This window comes from Brassica napus, chromosome C2 (genome assembly GCF_020379485.1).
Source record: "Brassica napus cultivar Da-Ae chromosome C2, Da-Ae, whole genome shotgun sequence".
Classification (NCBI taxonomy): domain Eukaryota; kingdom Viridiplantae; phylum Streptophyta; class Magnoliopsida; order Brassicales; family Brassicaceae; genus Brassica; species Brassica napus.
In genome coordinates, this window is record NC_063445.1 from 47,031,956 (window position 1) to 47,038,593 (window position 6,638).

Below are 6,638 nucleotides of genomic sequence, written 5' to 3' on the forward strand. Positions count from 1 at the left end.
CATCTTAAAAATGGCTTAGTCAAAATATGTTAGAGGTTAAAACGGCTAGTCAAGATAAGTTGATGTTTTAAATGATGGGACCGTATTATATAAACTACGGAGAACTAAATATTGTAAAGAATAAAAATGATAAGATTATACCAAAGATTAAGAAAAAGATGATTTAACTGCAGAGGCGAGATATTATCTATTTCCTTAACTCAAAATACGTCCCGTAGTGCGACAGTTCGATAACGTAATGAGTCCCAAGATACAACTGCAAAAAATCTTCTGATTTGCGTCACTCTTTCAGAAGCCTGGCGAAACTAGTTTTGTGTATACTCTCAGACTCGAAAGAAAATTAAAGAGAAAGATAAAAAGAAATATGGAGGATTGTATATTTTGCTGTGTGTACCGGTAAACACAAGTGCTCCTTTTATAACTTCATAAGAATGAAACACGTTATGTAATTGAATGAGTCGACTAACGTATATAACCATAATAGCAATAAAGGAAATTGATTCCCATGACTACGATTCAAAAGACGTTAGTATATCAAGTCTTAAAGTTGCATTGACCACATCAAAGCCAACAATATACTTTAATTGAGTTTATATTTTATATTTAACCAAATATAAAAATATTTTACGAATAAGATTTAAAACAAATTAATTGACATTAAAGTCTAATCAACTTATTAAATCAAAATTCAAACCCAATTATCTAAAGTGAAATATTTGTTAAATTTTATATTTAGCCAAATAATAGCTTTACAAGCTTTTCTTATCATTCACTTTAGACATCCATTTCTCATTCAAAACAACACCGATTTTGACCAACAAATACACTAACTCATAGTGTTTACGGTGACGATTACATCGTGCCCAAATTCTGGTTCTTCCGACAGACGTCTCCGTCGAAAAACTCATCGAAAAAATGGTCTACACCACTCTGTCAAAAACGAGTTCCAACATTAAATGGTCCACGAGAAAGTTTATGTTTTTTTCCAACCAAATTTGAAAGTTGGTGATTTAAATGATAAATTTTCCAAATATAGTTAAGTGTTTGACACAAAACTTTGGGATCCACCTATCTAACGATTAAGTTTGTGGGGATTATTAATCGGAGAAGGTCGATGTTGCCAGATTTTTGGTGAACGCGGGAAGGCGGTTCGACCGTTAGAAGAGAACTTAATATGCAACGGAAAACCAACACGAGCTAACACTATGAGTTAACTCCAACCACTAAAATCTTTTGACTTCATCTCCGAAAACTGTATTCACCGATTAGATCCTATGCGTTCCACACAAATTATATAAGACAAGGGGAAAAGGTTTTGAGGTTTGATCAGAACTCAGGTGAAAGTGCGCGTGTTTGCCACATGCTCGTCCACAACAAGAAACCACGTATGCCTTTTCTACGTGGAGTGGACACAGGAAACTTTCTGCGTAAAGTTACATGAGAAAGCTACAAGCGTACAAATCTTTACAGATTATAGTGTACAAGTCTGCAAAAGAATAACGGATGAGAAAATGTTATTTACATGAAGCCATATGCGACGCTCCAATTCACACACTTTAATGTATTTCTTGTTTACCTTTTCTGAGCAGAGTTGAGATTATTAGAAACATTCAAAGTCTCATGTGACATGAACCATATAAGAAGAGATTATCGAAATTTCTATGGTTTATAAAATCATTATCACCAGGTGATTTTCCGTGTTAATGCACGAATACAAACATTTATGTAATAATTGAATTATAACAACTGATAAAAAAATTCGTTTTATTTAAAAGTTTTAAGTTATTTTGTAATTTATATATATAATAAAAATATATTATGTATTATTATGTTTCCATCTTAATTAGATATGTGATATTTCACATACAATATTTTGTATTATTTCAAAAATTTATTTTGATGTGTTGAATTAAATATATTATTTTAAATTCAACAATGATTTTTATTATATTAAAGTTGGATCTTTATTTTCTTAAATTCATGTAGTTCAGTTAATCCTCTTATATTTATAAATATATTTGTAGTTTTTTGTATAAGTTGGTATATATTGTTTTAGAAAAAATAGGAAACATAACTCTTAAATCAGAGTTGCATTGATAAACATAACTTGTAATATTTTGAAAATTCATACCACACCTTTTTTTTTAACACTACTACACACTAAAATACTAAATCATAGTAAATGGTTGATTCAACTGTTCATAATAAGAATGGTTGGTTATTCATATTTTAGTATATTAGATTTTGTTTCTGATCACAATTTTTTGTTACAATTAAACTAAAATCAGAACATCTTGTTAAGTTAGATATTCTTTACTTTTAGCTTAGGATGATAAATATATATTGCAAGATTACGTATAGTTTAATATATGTCATTTTCGATACAATTAAAAATTAAAGTGTTACTAAATAATGTTTTTAAAACTCTAATTATTTAATCAAAAATATATTCATAATTAGAAATATTATTTATTTTGTTGCACCCTCAAATTTTAAATATTTATTTGCTTTTAAAATAATCATTTATGAAAATAATATATTAAATAATTATTTATGGTGTTTTAAATTATTTTCTTATCAATTATTTGATAAAAAAGATATTTATAATAAAAATACCTTCTTCTTTTAGAAAAGAATTTATCCTATTTTTAATTTTGTTTTGTGAAGTTATGTTTATGTATATATATAATTAAATATTTTCAAAATTTATAGATTTTTTGATTCTTGTTGTTTTGGGAACATAAAGAATAATAAAACCAAAATTCGTTTTAATATAAAATTATATGTTTATATTTTACATATCTTTCTTTTTTATTATTTACTAGGTGATTTTCCCGTGCTCGTGCACGGATAAAAACATCTACAAAATAATAAAATCAATATAATTGATTAACTTTTTATTTCTATTTATTGATAATTTTAAATTGTCTTGTAGTTTATATATTATAAAAACAAATATAATATTGTTTTAAAATACATTATTTTGTTATCTTAACTAAATATATGATTTAGGGTATAATAATTTGGATCGGTTAAGTTATTTTGTGGTATAATGAGTTGTCCCTATTTTTCAAATTGAATTTTAATTATATTAAATCAGATTATTTATAATTTCATTTAGTTCAGTTTATTTTCTTAAATTTCTAAATTTGTATTTATAAATCGATATATCTTGTTTTGGCTCAAATTTATGAGAAAAAAGTTAAAGTGTTGATTAGAAGTTGTATAAGTGAATCAAATTTGCAATCTTTTAAAAACACATCGATCATTAAAGTTTTAGAACATAATATTAACCAAAAAGAACAATTGCTTGAGAATCTGTAATTAGGAAAAGAACAATTGTATGAAATTGTGAGAGAATTTGTTTAAAATAAGAGATTGAATAATTATCCAAAAAATCAAATATTATTTTAGCAAATTTATAATTAAGAAAAAATAATTTTCTTTAGTGTATTAAAGTAAATACTGATTTGTAACTAAATTGAATTTTTATGAAATTGAGATTTATATAAAATGAAATTCCTTATTTTTATATCACATGTTTTAAATATTAAAAATGACTATATTTTTAGTTTTAAGATATTACTTTTGATACTAAATTATTTTATGATATTGATATGATCTTATTTAAAAATATCGAGAACGAAAATATAAATAGATAATATTAGTAATGGCAATTAGTAAAATAATTTATGACATTGAGTTTTATATAAAAGGAAATTCCTGATTGTCAAATTACATGTTTTAAATATGACAAATTGCTATGTATTTTTACCTTTAAGATATTGTCTTTTTCTACTAAATTTCTTTATGATATTGATATGATTATATATATATATATATATATACATATATATAATAAAAAAAAATAAAAATATGTAATATATATTTTTAAATATAAAGATATATATTTTTTTTTATTTAAGAAAAAAATTATTAATAAAAGCTAAAATAGAAATTTTGATAATAGCAATAAAAAAATAATATTAATTTATTTAGGTTGACAATGTAATTAACTATCATGAGAATTAACGTGAACGTGACACGTAATAAACAAACTTTTCAAATAATATTATAGAGATGTGCTTTAGTAAAAAAAAGAAAGTTAAATCAAAAACTTAAAAATACATAAATATGTTTTTAAATATTTATTTGGTTTTAAAATAATCATAATATATAATTATTTATGAAAATAATATAATAATAATCATTTATTATGTTTAAAATTATTTTCTTATTAATTATTTGATTAAAAGATATTTATAATAAAAATGTCTTCATCTTATAAAAAAGATATTATATTATTTTTTCATTTGTTCTGTGAATTTATGTTTTATATATATTTATATGTACATATTTTCAAAATTTATAGATATTTTTTATTCCTGTTTTTTTGGAAACATAAAGAATAATAAAACTAAAATTATTTTTATATAAAAGTCTATGTTTATATTTTACAAATCTTTCCTTTTTATTATTTATGTGCTTTAGTAAAAAGAAAGTTAAATTAAAAAGTTAGTCACAATTTTATTAAGAAAAATAAAAAAATAAAAAATTGTTATTAATTGCAATAATAATATTTTTAGTTCATTAAGGGTATGTATGAAATCAACCATTGTGAAAATTAACGTTAGCTCGACGCGTAGAAAACTAACTTCAATTTAACCTATTAAAACTGAATTACTTTTTGAAGTTTTCTTTTGATTTTTATAGTATTTACATGAGCGATATTGCCTTTAAATTTTAATTAAACATAAATAATATTTTTATTTATTACCAAAATCCACGTTAGGTAAGTGTAATTTTTTTTACTTTAAACTATGTGTTTTGCCCGGACATGTATGTATACTCTTCTTATGAATGCTTATAAGGGTATATCTTATTGATTAAAAAAACTAGCATAAAAAATTATTATTTATGTTTAAAAATCAATTTAAAATTCAAATTGTTTACATATGATTGATTTTTATCAATCAATATATGTTTATTATTGTATTGAAGTTTAAAAGCAATCACGTATTAAAAATAATTTAGAAAATATATTTACACTAAAAGGTTTTTGCTTGATTTGTGTTTAATTATAAATTTTTTTATATCTTAATTTTTTCAAAGTTAGGATAGAAAATTATTATTTTTAGATAATAACACAATATATATAAAAATTATCTTAATTTTTTCAAATAAGTTTTTTTTTGTAAAATTTAGTATATTAAACTAAAATCAGCTATTTAATAGAACATATAAATCTGTAGTATGTATTATTCGTTTTTAATTATATAATAAATTATATATAAAAATTAATTAAGGGTAATAGTGATATTAACTGCTCTAGTTTTAACATGAGAGCTTCGATGCTAAAAATCACTTCTCAAATAATAATATAGATATAAATGTATCTCAAAACAATATTAGGTTATTTTACTTATGAATAATCATTTGACCTTATACAACAATAAATAAACCCATTTATGAATAAATCATTCGACTTTATTTAAGTTTTCTTGTGACCTTATTTAAGTTCATTTAGTTGAATACATACTATAAACATATTAAAGTATACGTAAGCAAGCCCTAGCACATCTATATATATACTATATATACAATAAATATCCTCCATACTATCATCTTCATTCAGCAGACCAAATGGTATCATACATGTCAAAATGTTTTAATTGAACATTGAGATGTATTATATTTTAAAAATATTAAGAACTTTTTATCATCTACTATATATTTATTTACACATGTAACTGAACTTTATATTGTGTTACCACCATGAAATGTTTCACATATATGTTATTTTAGAAAGTAATATCTTGATTTATATTTTCTCAAAAATAACATCTTGATTTATATGAGATATAATAAAAACTCATAGTTATAAACATCAAAATACTTACAATAGTCTATAGTTATTAAGTGGATGTTTTCAATGATTTTAATTGACAACAGTCCTAACATTTTATTTATAAAATTTATTGTTAAAAATAATTTAAATCAATTATTTACTAAATACAAGACATAACAAAAAAACAAAAACCTATGTAAATCTATATAAATTATATTTAGTCTTAAAAATTATCAATATTCTAAAAATAGTTCTTATAAATGGAACTAAAAAACTGGTTTATCCTACTAATTTTTATCTGAAATATTTAAAATTATTCAAATTATCCGATATTTTATCAAAAATCTTAAAATGTGATTTTTACCTGAATTGTTCAAAATTAACCGAAAACAGAAATCGAACCAGAACCAAATTGAACTCAAAACTTTATCGGGTATCTAAAATGGTTATCCGAACCAAACCAAAACCAAACCTAAATTCATAATAACCAAACGGTTCCTATATCTTTTGAACCGAAAAACAGAACAGAACCGAAACTGAATTAAAAGAAACTGAAACTGAACAGAAAATTGAACGTCCATGCTTAAATATATTAGAGAACAACTAGGCGGATTGACAAATTCGTTAATAAAAAAAAATTTGCGCTTTCAAAGCGTTGATGAGAATCTAGTAATTAATTAAAACATTAACTAAAGTACAAGCGAAAACCATTCCAATTCCATTCAGATCATTTTATTGAGATTTTAATCAAGCTAATTAAAATACAAGTAAAAATCTTATTATTACATGT